Genomic DNA, 17,181 nt, shown 5'->3' with positions numbered 1-17,181 from the left:
CAGCATTCCATCCTTAAAAAGGAATTCATAGAGGACAATCCTGTTAGATTCTACTGATTTTTATTTTCCTCTTATTTATTATGAAGCAGTCTTAACTAGGAGTCCTGGTTTGCCAGCCACGTGATCTGTAGACGAGCCTGGCCTTGATCTTGCTGCGATCATCTTACCTCTGACTCTCAATCAGTAGAATTATACATTTACACCGCCACGACCAGCTCGAAAACTCAATCATAAAAACAAACAACCCAGGGTTTCACTTTGTGGTTCTGGCTGCTCTGGAACTCAGTGTGTGAAGCTGATCTACCTTCCTTGGCCTCCTGAGTGCTGGGATTAAAAACACGCACCACTGCATTCAGTCAGACACTTTCTTAGTCAGACAGACTTCTCCTCTATCTTGAAGGGTACATTTCAAAACAGTTGGCACAGTTGTTTTCAAAGTGTTCATCTCACCATGCAAGAATAAGATCAATACTACAATTTTTGAGCCAATTTGAAGCAAGTTTTATTGAATACTGGCCAGGATGACGGACTCTGGCCAGATCCATACCTGGGATTCCCAGAGAATGTCTCCAAATTACATTAGTCAGATGCTTATAAAAACAAAACACACAAGGCTTCCTTCCTTCATCTAATCAGAAGCAAACATGCATCTTGATATACTTCCTGCTTATGCTCCTCCCACCGACCTGTTATCAAGCGCATCCTGGTAGGTTGGAGCAACCTACCTTGTTTACAGAAGTGAAAACTCAATCATTGTTATCTTGCATGAGCAACAGCCTCCGGCATTCCAGGAAGTTATCTGTTCTTGGGCAAATGGCCTTTACGATTTTATCTGTCCTTGGGCAAGAGGGGTTTACTGGTTAAAGGCATTTTTATTTTATAGTTCTCTTAGGCAAAATAATTAAAACTTAGAAATCATAACTTTAGCCCTCACAAAAGTATTGCTCCCCAAGCATTTCCAGGGAATTTAGAAATATGACTTCTTCTTTTTATTTATTTACTTATTTATTTATATGAGTACACTGTTGTCTTTAGACACACGCTAGAAGAGGGCATTGGATCCCATTACAGATGGTTGTAAACCACCATATGATTAGTGGGAATTCAACTCAGGACCTTTGGCAGAGCAGTCAGTGCTCTTTAACTGCTAATTTATCTCTCCAGCCCCACAATACAACTTCTTAGGATCATTCCACCTTCTGGATCAAGAAACCTGTGGAGTACTTTACGGCATCTACCAAGTAGTAATGACGCATTATTGCTGACCATTAATGTAAATTAAAAATTGATAAAATTGCTTAAGAACTTTGTGAGAGCTGCTCTCAGGTTACAAGCGTGTTGAGAGCTTGTTTGGGTACCAATTCCCAGGACTCCGAAGTTACAGATACTTGTGAACTACCATGCTGGTGTTGGGACCCAAACCCAGGTCCTAAGAAAGAGCACCAAGTGCTTTTAACCACTGAGCCATCTCTCCAGCCTCATCGCCCTTCTTTTTTGAGATTAGTGTCACTGGCTTTGGGCTCACCTGTTACGTTTGAGTAGCAGGCTAGCAGACAGGCTAATCCAGAGATCCGCCTTGTCTTCACTCCCCCAGTGCTGCAGTTTCTGGTTCATACCACCATCTGCAACCCTTTAAATCAGTTACCCGCTGAGTCATCTCTCAAGCTACCTATAATTGTTTTTCACTATTCTGTTCTTTTTTTTTTTTTTTCATGTTTTCTGTCACAATCCAAATTCCTGCTCTGAATTCACTTCTTCCCAACCTAGAAATCTCAGCGCCCCGAGGCTCACTCCTTGCCTAGGTTTCTATCTCTCCACCTTTCAATTGGAATCTCCGCTGAAGACTTACAGATACAAGATACTGCCAAGTATATAGAAGTTAATATACCCAACCTTGAACTCCCCGCCCTTCAGTACTGCTCCTCCCTTTCCAACAACTTCCCCATTTCTATAGATAGCTCTATTTCCCAACTCTTCTGGCTAACACCCAGGAATTACCTTTTTTTTTTCCTAAATGAATGAGGCAATTTATTAACCCAGCATCCTTTGTTCTAATGCTTCTTGTTGGCCGCTGCCGATCCTGTCCAGATCTCTCTGTCCCTGAGGTGTTAGCTTGCTGCCCCCATCTTGGTCCTTTCCCACCATTTTCAGCCCCTCCAGGGCTTGGAGGACACTCTTAAAGCCTCTGCTGAAGTGGCTGGGTCTGACACCTTTTCTCTGCCGTCCTCCGTAGATCTTGGTCATGGAAGCAACCTCTGCACCACCGCGGAGGTACAGGTGCTGAGCTGTGGAAGCAGCTCATGTGTAGAACCAGTTCTCATCATATGGGGCAAGCTCTATATGTTTGTGTCCACCCGGACTTTTTGAAGAAAGCTGCCAGAGCTCTGGTGAACTCCAGCTGGTTAACGTCTTTTACAGTAACTCCAGGCATCGTGTGGCCTCCGCGCTGCCAGCCAGGGGAAGGGGCGGAATTACCTTTTTGTTGTTGTTGTTGTTGTTGTTGTTGTTGTTGTTGTTGTTGTTGTTGTTGTTGTTTTCGAGACAGGGTTTCTCTGTATAGCTCTGGCTGTCCTGGAACTCACTTTGTAGACCAGGCTGGCCTCGAACTCAGAAATCCACCTGCCTCTGCCTCCCGAGTGCTGGGATTAAAGGCGTGCGCCACCACGCCTGGCGGAATTACCTATTTTTATTGCACTTTTCTTACTCTTTCCTCAGATTCTGGGCCTTAACAAATCACCCTCTCTCTGAGTCTTTAAAATATGCCAAAAATATATTTCCCATTAGTTGTGTTCATTTCTTTTCTTGAAACATAGTCTCCCAGGCTGGCTTCTAAGTCTCCAACCTTCTGCCTTGTGAGTGGGAGTAAGGCAACCACCAACACACAAAGGCAAATCTGTCTGTTTCTAACTTCCTTTACCTCCACCTCTTCATCCTAAGCTTCCAACATTTCGTCACTCTGCAACAGTTATGCTCTCTGGATTTATCTTCCCTTACATAATAGTTTGGGTGCATCTTCGAAACCCTCTTCACCTTCCAGTTCTCTAAAATAAAATATAGTTCTTATCTTCTCATAGAGATTTTTATTTTTAGTTATTCATACATGTCTGTGAGTGTGATCGTTATGTATCCGTGTCTGTGAGTGTGATAGTTATGTATCCATGTCTGTGAGTGTGATAGTTATGTATCCATGTCTGTGAGTGTGATAGTTATGTATCCGTGTCTGTGAGTGTGATAGTTATGTATCCATGTCTGTGAGTGTGATAGTTATGTATCCGTGTCTGTGAGTGTGATAGTTATGTATCCATGTCTGTGAGTGTGATAGTTATGTATCCGTGTCTGTGAGTGTGATCGTTATGTATCCGTGTCTGTGAGTGTGATAGTTATGTATCCGTGTCTGTGAGTGTGATCATTATGTATCCATGTCTGTGAGTGTGATAGTTATGTATCCATGTCTGAGAGTGTGATCGTTATGTATCCATGTCTGTGAGTGTGATAGTTATGTATCCATGTCTGTGAGTGTGATAGTTACGTATCTATGTCTGTGAGTGTGATAGTTATGTATCCATATCTGTGAGTGTGATAGTTATGTATTCGTGTCTGTGAGTGTGATAGTTATGTATCCGTGTCTGTGAGTGTGATAGTTATGTATCCGTGTCTGTGAGTGTGATAGTTATGTATCCGTGTCTGTGAGTGTGATAGTTATGTATCCGTGTCTGTGAGTGTGATAGTTATGTATCCGTGTCTGTGAGTGTGATCGTTATGTATCCGTGTCTGTGAGTGTGATAGTTATGTATCCGTGTCTGTGAGTGTGATCATTATGTATCCATGTCTGTGAGTGTGATAGTTATGTATCCATGTCTGAGAGTGTGATCGTTATGTATCCATGTCTGTGAGTGTGATAGTTATGTATCCATGTCTGTGAGTGTGATAGTTACGTATCTATGTCTGTGAGTGTGATAGTTATGTATCCATGTCTGTGAGTGTGATAGTTACGTATCTATGTCTGTGAGTGTGATCGTTATGTATCCATGTCTGTGAGTGTGATAGTTATGTATACACATCTGTATGATTGTGCACACTGGGTACAGAGCCTTCAGAGGCAGAAGCAGACATCAGATCCCCTGGAACTCAAGTTACAAGCTGAGTGAGCTGCTCAGGAGACCAAACTTGAGTCAGCTGCAAGAACAGTGTGTACCCTTAAACCCAGAGCCATCTCTCCAGTCCCCTTTTACATACCATCTCTCCAGCCCATGAAGTTTTTATCTTGTATGTAAACTCCAGCTTCTGCCCCATTCCCTAATCCAGTGGTTTTCAACCTTCCTAACGTTGCCATTAATTTATTTCCTCATTTTGTGGTGATCTCCAACCATAAAAGTATTTTCTTTTTTTTTTAAGATTTACTTATTTATTTTATGTATGTGAGTACACTGTAGCTGTACAGATGGTTGTGAGCCTTCATGTGGTTGTTGGGAATTGAATTTAGGACCTCTGCTCGCTCTGGCCCAAAGATTTATTTGTTATATGCAAGTATACTGTAGCTGTCTTCAGACACACTAGAAGAGGGAGTCAGATTTTTGTTTGTTTGTTTGTTCTTTCTTTCTTTCTTTCTTTCTTTCTTTCTTTCTTTCTTTCTTTCTCGAGACAGGGTTTCTCTGTATAGCCCTGGCTGTCCTGGAACTCACTTTGTACACCAGGCTGGCCTCGAACTCAGAAATTCGCCTGCCTCTGCCTCCCGAGTGCTGAGATTAAAGGCGTGCGCCACCACACCCGGCGCATCAGATCTTATTATGTGGGTGGTTGTGAGCCACCATGTGGTTGCTGGGATTTGAACTCAGGACCTTCAGAAGAGCAGTCAGTGCTCTTACCTGCTGAGCCATCTCGACAGCCCCATAAAAGTATTTTCACTGCTACTTCATAACTATAGTTTTGCTACTGTTTTAAGTCATCATGTGTAGAGGAATTTTAACCCAGCACCATGGCTGCTCTGGTACAGGATCACATCTGATGACCTTCTAGGTCTGTGTGATCTGGCAGGAACAGACAAGCCCTTAGTACACACCTTTATTCCCAAACGATGGAAGTTCATTTATAGAAGAAAGCAGCCATGTTTGAAAGTGACTTCTAATTGAGGGCAGACAAAGTGATGAATCAAATAAAGATTTGACAGAATGAGGCAGAGTTAGGAAAAAAAAAGAGGCAGAGTTAGGATATGCCCAACTATCCCAAGAGCAGAGAGGAAAGAGAGATAGCTTAGAGGAGGGGAGGGAAGAGAAAGGAGGGGAGGGGAGAGGAAGGGAGGGGAGGGGAGGAGAGGGGAGGGGAGGGGAGGGGAGGGAACAGTTTTACCAAAACAGTTTTACAGGAGTAGGTTGCAGGTGAAGACAGAATGAGCCAGAGAATAAGAAGGAGCCAGAAGACTGGAACAAATTGCCAGAGTTGGTTTGGGGTCAAGCGGAGAATTCAATGAGAAGCTGAGAGAAACCAGATTGAGTCACTCTACTTGGAGACGAGTTTGAATCAGAATAGCTGAGCTGAACCAGCCAGCCAGAAAGAACTAGAAAGGATGAGCTTATTCAACAGTAAGTCTACTAAACAACAATTGATTCTGGTGAATGAAAGTTGCCTTTACAATAATGTAAACATCTGTGGTTTCCTATGGTCTTAGGTGACTCTTGTTCACAATGAACCTTGTCATTTGACCCACAGGTTGAGAGCCTCTTCTTCAAGCCAGTTTTATAAATGCCTTCTTTTTTTTTTTTTTTTTTTTTTTTTCTCGAGACAGGGTTTCTCTGTGTAGCCCTGGCTGTCCTGGAACTCACTCTGTAGACCAGACTGGCCTCAAACTCAGAAACCCACCTGCCTCTGCCTCCCAAGTGCTGGGATTAAAGGCGTGTGCCACCAAGCCTGGCTTTATAAATGCCTTCTTTATTTACTGTTTCCCACATACCTGTAGCCCCCAGCCTTCAGGGAGCAGAGGCAAACAGATCCCTCTAGCTCAATAGACTGATAGATTGATAGTCTAGTCTACCAGTGAAGTTCAGGCTCCATGAGAGATTCTGTCTCAATAAACAACTTAAAGAACAATATAAAAAAGCAGTCAGTTTGACTCCTGGGTTCCACCTGTGCAGGCAAACACATGTATAGACAAGTAAGCACACAGTCACAAATATACACACAATTCTTTTTTTTTCTTAGAAATTTGATTATTAGACACATAGCTCAGGAGTATAGTGCTTGCAGAGAATGTATGGGATCTAAAGACTCAATTCTCAGTACCAACAAAAAAGTTACTTTGTTTATTAGCCTGGTGGTTCTGTTTGTTTTTCATGTAATGTAATTCTATGTAGATACAATTTTATAGAGAGTAAAAATTTTTCCTTTTAGTACATGTAGTCATGTAGCCACCACAATCAAGGTACAGATTATTTCTGCCACCCTAAAAGAATCATGTTTATCCCTACATGGCCAAATCTGTGATAACACATGAGGTGGTTTGAATAGGTATTATCTCCATAGACTCATGTGTTGGAATGCTTGACTCAGGGAACGGCAGTATTAGGAGGTGTGGCCTTGTTGGAGTAGGTGTGGCCTTGTTGGAGGAAGTTTGTCCCTGTGAGGGTGGGCTTTTAGGTCTCCTATGCCCAAGCTACACCCAGTATAACATATAATTCCTTTCTGCTACCTGGAGATCAAGATATAGAAATTTCTGCTCCTTCTCCAGCAGCATGTCTGCCAGGATTCTATGATGCTTTCTGTTACAAAGTGAATAGACTAAAACCCTGGAATGTAAGTCAGCCACAATTTAATGCTTTTCTTTATAACAGTTGTCTTGGTCATGGTGCTTCTTCTCAGCAATGAAACCCTAACAAGACAGAAACTGATACCAGGAACTGGGGGTTTGCTGTGATAGGTCCAATCATGCTTTTGTTTGGAGGAATATTTATTTTGAGACATTGTATTTGGAAAGCAGTGGGATGCTTTTAGCAGGGCACAATGGGCCATACTAGCAAGAACATGGAAAACAGTGTTTCTGAGGGTGATTTAAACTGTGGGGGCTCAAGGGGCTTTAGAGGGGAAGAATTTTAATATGCTGCCTAAAGATCATTCTTGTGGCACTTTGATGAAGGATGTGGCTGCTTTTTGCCCTTGTCCAAAGAATCTGTCTAGGGCTAAAGTGGAGAGATTTAAATTAATTGCATCGGCAAAAGAAATCTCAAAACAGCCTACTATAGACTTTGTTCTGTGTTTCACTCTTATCAAGAGTGTTTTAATGAAATGGAGAAAACAAACGTAAAAATGGAATTTAGGGAGTGGTAACTTCAGTGCGAGATCCCACTCTGCTAAGCTTCAATCTTGTGAGAAGGAATTAAAGAAAAGCTGAGGTACAGGCATGGCAATAGACTCCTTGAGTTCCAACAGAAGAAACCTTTAATCCCAGCACTCAAGAGACAGAGGCATACAGATCTCTAAGTTCCAGGCCAGCCAAGTTTAGAGAGAGAAGAAAACCATTGAAAACAGAAAACTGGTAAAGATAAAATTGAATAAGGGGGCCATGTTCTGACCCCAGCAAGCAGCTGAACTTGGCAGCTTCAGCCATGTAGCTCTGGCTCTAGAGTCAAAGATAGAACTAAGGGGATGTAGAATCTCTCTCTGCAACTAAGGAAAACTGTTGAGTCCAGGCATCTGGCAGGGGTGTCCCTGCATGGAGGCCCAGAGAAGCCATTTTGTGAAAGAGTTATGGAATCTCCTTCTGTGACTAAGGAAAGCTGCTGAGGCCAGCCAGGAGTACGGCAAGGGCATCTGCATGGAGGTCCAGAGAGCCCATTGTGTGAAGCTAGACAGGTGAAGCCTATATTGTCCTGGAGACATACCTGCCAAAGAGAGCTGCTAACAAGGAGAAGAACCAACACAAGAGAAAAAAAAATGTGTTGCAGTCAACAAAGTTCAAAGGAGTTGAAGATCTGAAGAAAATCTTGGCATTAGACATGGAGATGCATGTTGGGATTAAAGAATTGACACACAAACGATACACATACAGATCTCAGTTAAGCAAGAATCGTTTATTGAACACCACACCCAAGACTGATTGATTAGGACCACAAAAGGACTCAGGAGCCTACTTGTGGTACCAGTCTGTTCTTAGGGCAGATGTTTTATAGGAAACACCAAGTTCAGAAGTTCAGAAGGCAAAGGTGAATGTAGTACTAGATTTTGGCTAACTTGGGATCTCTAATCTTAGTCCCTCACTGGTTATTTTTGTGAACGGAAAAAACACATATTCTACCCAGTTACCTGGACAGCAGTCAGTTGCTTCTATATATAACTTAAAATCTATTCCGTTTTTTGTCTACTGATTTTCTGATATATACTGGATTGATTTAGGATGTTTTCCAAGTTTTTTTTTTTCCTTGAGAGTTTTCAGTTGCCTATTCTCATTTTATAGATCCGCCATGACATCCATCATAGACTGCTTCTTACTAGCTTTGTTTGTAAATTCAATAGTTTCCTAACTTTAAGAAGTTTTATGTGGTGGTTTGACTATGTGTGACCTAAGAAATAGCACTATCAGGAAATGTGGCCTTGTTGATGATGTGTGTCACTGTGGGGGTGGGCTTTGAGGCTCTCCTTCTAGCTGCCTGAAGATAGTCTTCTCCTGAGAGCCTTCAGATCAAGATGGAGAACTCTCAGCTCTTTCTCTAGCACCATGCCTGCCTGGATGCTGCAGTGCTTCCTGCTAGGAAGATAATGGACTGAACCTCTGAACCTGTAACCCAGTCCCAGTAACAACCTTCATGAAAGTTGCCTTGGTCACAGTGTCTCTTCACATCAATGGAAACCTTAGCTAAGACATTTTGGTTTTATATTTTTCTGCTCTGTGAATTGTCTATTTCCCCAGGAATCATAAGTTTCTTGTAACTGTGAAAGGATTAAGGAGCCTGTTGCAACTTAAGATTGAAGCCATGGAAAGTCTAATAGCTCATACTGTGAAAGAACAAAGTTTGTCATTAAACCAGCTTTACCTTGAGTAGGTAAATTACATATGCAAGCCCCCTCAGGACTCTGGTAAGGAGCTGGGATAGCCCCTGACAGAGGACTCACCTTCAAGGAGCCAAAAGAGCAAGGTCCGTGCCAGACTCTTGGTGGGAGGGAAGAGCAGTTCTAAACCAAAGGTTATTTGTTGATTGTATTGATTTTCAAAAACTTAACTGTGCTGGTTAAATTTTGGTCAACTGAACACAGGTAGGGTTATCTGGGAAGAGGGAACCTCAACTCCAATTGCCTCCATCAGACTGTCCTGTGCACATGTCTGCAGGGAATTTTATTGATTAATAATGGATGTTGGAGGAATCAGATCACCATGGGCAGTGGTCCTGGGGTGTATAAGAAAGCAAGCTGAGAACCAGGCATGGTAGCCCATGCCTTTAATCCCAGCACTGCGGAGGTAAAGGCAGGCAGATCTCTGAGGTCTAGGCTGGCCTGGCCTACAGAGTGAGTTCCAGGACAGCCAGGGTAAAACAGAGAAACCTGTCTCAAACAAACAAACAAACAAACAAACAAACAAACAAAAAAGAAGGAAGGAAGGAAAGGAGGGAGGCAGGCAATCAAGCTGAGTGTACTACGCTGTCAGTGCTCCTCCCTGGTTTCTGCTTCAGTTCCTGCTTCTCCTCTTGCCCTGACTTCTCTTTACAGTGGACTGTGATAGAGACATTCGAGTCAAGCAAACCCTTTCTTCCCCTAGCTGCTTTTGATCCTGGTATTTATCACAGCACCAGACAGCAAACTAGAACACAGACTAGGATGTGTGATGCGGTCCCGCGGACAGGGAAGTCATAAGTAAAAACCAAAGAGCAGAGTTCTGTTTCTCTGTCGATAGCAAAGGTTCGCAGACACCCGCTGGTTAAAAAAAAAAAAAACAGCACACGTTTCTTCCCTAACAGAATCTAGGCACAGATTCATGCAGCCCTCTGGTTTTCACCTGCAATCCGGGTATTTTCCAGGGCTCGGATCTCAACTGGAGAGTGATCTGCCTCTGGGTTCATGTGATTGTTAGAGAAATACGACTGCGCTTGTCCTCCTGCACCAATGGCTCCATTTCTTGAAGGCTGACATCCATCACCACACTCAGCTCCTTTTCACAGCACTTCATAGTGTGGCTACGTAGTCACATATGCGAGCCCAGAAAGCGACTGAGACAGCCGGGACATTATACGTACACCACAGGACGAAATCATAGACATAACAAGCCATCCTGTCCGCTATGCCAATGGCAAACTAGTCGTGCGTGCCATCTACATTCAAGGTAAGGAGAAAAGGGCGATTCTCTGGAGGTTTCCATTCCCCAAGCTGATTCTTCAAAAGCTCTTAAAGGCAGGGGAGATCCAGTGTGGACTTAGTCCTGCTTCAGGATAGCATACCACCAAGGAGAAAAAGGCAGTGGATACGTGTGACCCTTAGAGCACAGGGAACCTAGAGGGATTTGGGGACAAGCTGAGGCAGAAGGACGCCTTAAATTCTTTGTATCTAGCCGGGCATGGTGGCGCACGCCTTTAATCCCAACACTTGGGAGGCAGAGGCAGGCGGATTTCTGAGTTCGTGGCCAGCCTGGTCTACAGAGTGAGTTCCAGGACAGCCAGGGCCACACAGAGAAACCCTGTCTCGAACACCCCCCCCCCTCCAAAAAAAAAAAAATTCTTTGTATCTGACCTATTCTTTCTTTGGGCATAGAACCACCTAATAAGGAAAACCCAAGACTGAAGTCAACACATGTAAATGTCCACACGGGGGCAGCAGACACCAGGACATTGTGTTCCGAATGCCTGACTCCGAGGAAGAACAAGTTCATTTCCTTTTATGGCAGCTCACGGCTCCCCCTGTCTGGTCCTTGAATGGCAAGGGAGGTGCTTGCTTGTTTTTTATTCCTCCATCCCCGTAAAGCTCCGTCCCTGATATGTCCCCAATAAAGACAAAGGGCTGTATCCTGCATAACCCGCAGAGCAACAGTGACTGGGGAGCAGCAATGAGGGCCCCCCTGAAACAGGGACTTAAGGAGACTTCCACAGTCCAAGAGCCCACATGTCTAAGTCACAACTGTATCGCAGTCGGTGTCGGGTAAAGCCCGTCTTGTTCAGAGTTGGTCCAGAATTCGTGCCCTCAGTGAAGAAGCTTCAGAAACTCGCTGGCTTCTACCCTGTGAAGATTCAGAAAGGCATCATCTAGGCAGCAGGAAATGAAGCCTCCTTAGACATCAAACCTTCAGTATCCTCGATCGTGGTTTACAACTGTAAGGCTTCGCAACTGTAAAGTACATAATAGCTGGCATTTTGTTATAGTGCTATGAACAGAGACAAAGGAAATTGTAGTGACACATTTTTTATGAAAACACCTCTTGCATTAAAAATAAACTAATTTCCCAGATCTTGCCACCATGTTAATAAGGTGCCTAGAGAGCATTCAAGACTGCATACTTAACCTGCTGTCCTACTATGCATTCAGCCTATTTACGTTTAACCTGCCTTTGAGAGAACAATATACCCAACCTCACTATATCTTGGATTGTACATGGAATCAGCTTTTACAGCCTAAGTTAAGTGATAGCTTTAACCCATTTATAAATGCTTATTTATTTTATGTTGTGATCAAGAATATCTTGCTTGCATGATTGTGTGTGCACTAGGTGCCCCGTCGACCCACAGAGAGCGTCAGACCTCATGAAACTGAAGTTACAGATGGCTGTTACCTGCCACATGGGTACTAGGAAATAAACCCAGGTCCTCTGCAAGAACAAGTATTCTTAACCATTGAGATGTCTCTCCAGCCCTACATAGCTTTAATCTTAAATTACAGACTTCCATGCCCCTGACGCAAAATTATATATGTATGCATGCATGCCTGTATGTGTGTATATATGCATGTATGTATATATGCATGATGTATGTGTGTGTTGTGGTAATCGCTTGCTGAAAATAGCAAACAAGTTGAAAGCAACATTAAAAAATATCAGCCGGGCGTGGTAGCACACGCCTTTAAACTCCAGCACTCGGGAGGCAGAGGCAGGCAGATTTCTGAGTTCGAGGCCAGCCTGGTCTACAAAGTGAGTTCCAGGACAGCCAGGGCTATACAGAGAAACCCCGTCTCGAAAAACAAAACCAAACCAAAACAAAAATATCCACCATAAATGTTGCAAACAACATGGAGAAAGCTTGATAATGTGTGTTTGTAGTTCTGTGGGTTTCTGGGTCAGTCGTGTCAGTAACATGACCTCTTCCCTTATAAAACTCTCCCGCTTACAGTCTGAGCAGTGTCTTCTGTTAGCTCTCCTAGAGTAAGCTCACCTTTGACTGTAGCAACAAACACACAAGAGAATTCTGCCCTCCCCCCAAGGAAAATTAAACTCTCCAGTGACTTGGTTTTGACAAAACCCTGAACTCTTTTGGGCGTCCCCAAAACAACGGCAAGCAGGTATGATGCCTGCTCGTTCTCTCTTTTCATTTTACTGAGTTTGCCCGAGAGACCAACCAGATGAGTCCTGTGGCGCAGTGGTCCGTGCCAGGAAACTGGGTAAGGTTGACTGGGTTCACAGACCCCAGGTCCCAGGGACCCATCTGAGGATGGTAGGCATGTCTCTGCTCCCTACCAAGATTCCTGGCCCAGAACATGTGACCCACAAAGGGACATGACCAGTGGTCATGTAGCCCAAAACAAAGATCTCCCCTTGCTAGTGAGGTATTTAGAGGCCCTGAGGGTTTAGCCAATAAGCTTCCCTTCCTGGACATTCCTTTCTGCAAACGGTATTTAATTTCTGGTCTACCCTGGGGAAGTGATAATGGACCCATTTTCCACAATGAACGGTCAGAAAATGGTATGGATAAGCATGAACCGCCACTTTCACCAAGAACTACCATGGGGAACATGGAGAAAGCCTTTGTCTACAGAGCCATGCTGCCTAAGTCTCCCTCAGAAGGCCCCTCAGGGTTCCTGGACTCATCATCGCTAAACTAAGCTAGAGTTCCCCTCCCCCCAACGCCACCAGGCTCATCCTCAGCCCACTGGCCCCCTTTGTTCCTGACTCTATGGTTTCTAGTGGTGACTGGATGTCCAGGAGTCAGGGAACCCCAGCGTCAGCCTAATTCTCTGTTATTTCTCACTGGGGCTGACTGGCGTAGGGTAAAAGCAGTCTAGTGTTTCCCTCTAGTTTCGCAGCCCCAAGCAGCATTCCCACACCCCAGTGTCAAGGCAGGATGCAGGACCACAGCCCTGCTGGAGAGGTTTGATAGATTCTCAGTCTGGGACATGTCTAGGGGGAGAAATGAGACAAAAGCAATGGGGCTGGAGTAGGGTCCAGCTTCAACAGACCCCTTTTCAGCAAACATGACTCCAGGGAAGTGAGACAGTGCATACTCAGGTGCAACTACTGCTGGTACGCCTGCTGCCGAGGAAGACTTAAGACAGGACTTAACCCACAAATAGACTGTAAACACAGATGAGAAACACAGAGAGAGACACACACAGAGCAGGGGAGGTATAGATAAACACATAGATAGACAGGTAGGTAGGTGGGTAGGTAGGTAGATAGATAGATAGATAGATAGATAGATAGATAGATAGATAGATAGATGGATAGATAGATAGATGGATAGGTAGGCGGATGGATAGATAGATAGATAGATAGATAGATAGATAGATAATATAGATTTATTCATATACATACATAGTTACATAGTTACATAGATACACAGACACATAGGTACATAGATAGAGATACATTGGTAGGTTTTGTAGTATACTTCCACCTGAGTGAGACTTTTAAACAAGACAGCATGAAGCTTGCTGATCAACCACCCACTCCTGCACTTGCTCAGAAGTGCTGACAGGATTCCCAGAAGAATAAAAGGAGGCTTTTCAGGGAAATGGCAGGCTTGCTGCCAATGGTAACGCATAGGTTGCAGGGCTGTGTACTCTGAGGCACTAACAGCAGATCTTTCCATCCAAGCTTTAAGAGCATTCAACTTGAGTGTGTTCTTAAAACTTAAATTTTTAGTGCTGGGGATTGAATCTAGGACCTTGCACAGGGTCTCTTAATCTTTTCCTCCCTCCCTCCCTCTCTCCCTCCCTCCCTCCCTCCCCCCTCCTTCCCTCTCTCTCTCTCTCTTGTATGTGTGTATCTGTTGTGTGTATACCTCTCTTTTTCTAATATTAGGGTTTAAAAAGGAGGTTTCACAACTAAAAATAACCAAGTTAACACGATGTTCTTCCCCACGCGCAGTCGGCCTCTGTCCACCTAATACAGCTGTCTGTTGAAGTCTGCCAACAGGGCATTTAAAAATAGATGGCTAGTCTCCCCAGTAAGGGTGTTGCATGACTGATTTATATGGTCTTCCTTAGTTATTCATCTAGATTGGTTATTTCCAAGTATCTTTGCTTGTGTTCCCTTAAATGAAAATTGAAAAGGTATTTCACGTTCTTCAGGCTGGCACGTACTAATTTTCAATACGTTTAGATGGTTGAGACGTTCATCTGTTCACAGGTCACTATTGCATCACAACATAGATGAGTCTGGATTTAGCTGCTCTACCTTTCCAGTCAGAACTTTAGTACCAAAGACAAATCTTTGTCCTTACAATGGAGATGAGAGAGGAAACACCTGCTTAAATAACAAAGAAAAAATTAATAAAAACAGTGGACTGGAAACCACCTGGTTTACAAAAGTATTTATTACGCTAACATTCAGATAACTCATTTCAGAATTAATTACTTGATTAATCATTTGTGTGTGGGGTGTGTTGTGTGTGTGTGGGAGGGGGGTATGGGTGTATGGTTTTTCAAGTTAGTTTCTTTATATAACAGCTTTGGCTATCCTGGAATTCTCCTTGTAGACAAGGCTGGCCTCAAACTCACAGAGATCATCCTGCCTCTGCCTCCTGAGTGATGGGATGAGAAGGGGCCATCATGCCCATTTTCCAGATTTTCTTAAAAAACAAACAAACAAAACAAAACAAAAAACTCAAGAAAGGTTTCATCTAGGCGTACCAAATTTTTATTAATTTAATTGGTTTCTTTTCCTTTCTATTTTTGCTTGTTTGTTTGTTCAGTTGACTGGTTGGTTGGTTGGTTTTTAAGATAGGGTTTCTCTGTGTAACCACCCTGGCTGTCCTGGAACTTGATCTGTAGACTGGTCCGGTCTTGAACTCAGAGATCCACCTGCCTCTGCTGGGATTAGAGCCCATCCATCAATTCACTCATTTTTCATTGACTTAGAAACATTTGCCTCAATAAAGTCAAAATAATACTGAATTGATATCAAAATAATATTAAATCAGAAATTGTGCATTCAAACTTTTTTGTTGTTATTTTGAGTGAACTACGCATTTGAAACAGATTATATTCTTAGGACAAAATGAAGTGCTTTTAAAAAGGTATTCTGGGCCGTGTGTGTTAGTACATTGCCTGTAATGTCAGCATTTGGCAGGCAGAGGCAGAAGGATTAGAAATTGGAGACCAGCCAGGGCTGTATAAGATCCCATCTGAAATACAAAAACACAGACCAACAAGGGGCTGGAGAAACGTCTGCCGTACACTCAAGTTCATGTCTCAGCATCCATGTCAGGCAGTCACAACCACCTGTACATCCAGTTCCAGGGGACCTCCTCTGCCCGCCCCCCCTCCCCCCCCCCACCCACACACACACACTCGGGACTGGGGATAAATCTCACTAGTAGAATGAGAGCACATGAGCCTCTGCTTTTGATCCCCAGCAGCATTAAAAAAAATAATAATAATTAACTAACTTTAAAAATTTAAAGACAGGAAAAAGGAAAGGAAATCGAAGACTTGATAAAGACAACATATAACTGAATAGGTTTATATTTTCTTTTTCTTTTTTTTTTTTTTTTTTTTTTAATATTTATTTATTTATTATATGTAAGTACACTATAGCTGTCTTCAGACACTCCAGAAGAGGGCGTCAGATCTTGTTACAGATGGTTGTGAGCCACCATGTGGTTGCTGGGATTTGAACTCAGGACCTTTGGAAGAGCAGTCGGTGCTCTTAACCACTGAGCCATCTCACCAGCCCTATTTTCTTTTTCTTTCTTCCCTTTTATTGAAAATAGGTTCTTTTCTCATATAATTTATCCTGATTACATTTTCCACTTCCTATACTTCTCTCCTCTCCTCTGGATCCACTTCCTTTTTTTCTTTTTTTCTTTTTCTTTTTGTAGTGGGGGAGAGGTTGAAATCTCTGCTTGCTCTGGTCAACCCTGCTTGATCCGGTCAACTCTGCTCTCTCAGTCCCGGCTTGCTCCAACCCAAAGATTTATTATTATACATAAGTACACTGTAGCTGACTTCAGACACACCAGAAGAGGGTGTCAGGTCTCATTATGTGTAGTTGTGAGCCACCATGTGGTTCCTGGGATTTGAAGTCAGGACCTTTGGAAGAGCAGTCAGTGCTCTTACCTGCTGAGCCATCTCGCCAGCCCCCTTTCTGTCTTTCAATAGAAAAGAACAGACCTCTATAAAGTCCATAAAGGTCTATAGAGTTCCAGGAAAGCCAGAACTGTGCCCTGTTATATAAACAAAACTCCACAAACTTAAAAAGTGTCTGGAACAAGAGAGAAAAAAAATCACAGGATTGTCTTATATTTCTGCGAAAGGTATCCTGAGGGCGGGGCTCTCGGATGGAGACTCCTTCTGGTCTACTATGAAGGAAATAGCACTCACTATGGCACTCCGACCTTACAAGTGTGACAGCAATCTTAACAGCTTGAACCAGCTTGGCTGGATTTTTGTCCCAGCTAGTAGCTAGTTAGTTGTGCCAGTTAGTAGCTAGTTAGTTAGTTTTGTGCCAGCTAGTAGCTAGTTAGAGGAGGTAACTGGAAGCTAATCAGTTACCTAGAGGCAGGAAACACAGGACCCCGTAGTTCCTGGAAGACCGTGAAACAAAGGCGTCAGTCTCACAAGAAGCTGAACTCAGCTGCAGTCTCTCCCACCGATTGCAGGGTGATTCCTGGTTCCAGGTGACATTGATTCAGATAGCTAAGGATTAGCCACTGGGATCTCTGAGAGAGGGGAACTGCTTGTAGGTGGCATTGTTTCCAGAATCTTTCTGGAATAAGCTCTCCAACATCAATGAGAGTGGAAGAGAGAAGATGTCACCAGCAGGCAGAAGCCAAAACAGCTCCT

The 17,181-nt window shown here is 43.4% G+C and overlaps 1 long non-coding RNA gene and 1 pseudogene across 1 annotated transcript; one reads left to right on the top strand and one right to left on the bottom strand.

Annotated features, from left to right (window-relative positions):
• Positions 1-2,014: 2,014 nt before the first annotated feature.
• On the bottom strand, positions 2,015-2,431 carry Gm29736 (annotated as a pseudogene).
• A 3,065-nt stretch (positions 2,432-5,496) lies between these two features.
• Gm40128 lies at positions 5,497-11,653 on the top strand. The gene is made up of 3 exons (XR_867574.1): positions 5,497-5,579; positions 9,999-10,300; positions 10,726-11,653. It is a non-coding gene; the product is annotated as a predicted gene, 40128 (long non-coding RNA).
• The last annotated feature ends 5,528 nt before the right edge of the window (positions 11,654-17,181 follow it).

This window comes from Mus musculus, chromosome 3 (assembly GCF_000001635.26).
Source record: "Mus musculus strain C57BL/6J chromosome 3, GRCm38.p6 C57BL/6J".
In the NCBI taxonomy this organism is placed as follows: Eukaryota; Metazoa; Chordata; class Mammalia; order Rodentia; family Muridae; genus Mus; species Mus musculus.
The sequence above is the reverse complement of the archived record's forward strand: the minus strand, read 5'-3'. Positions and strand labels throughout refer to the sequence as shown.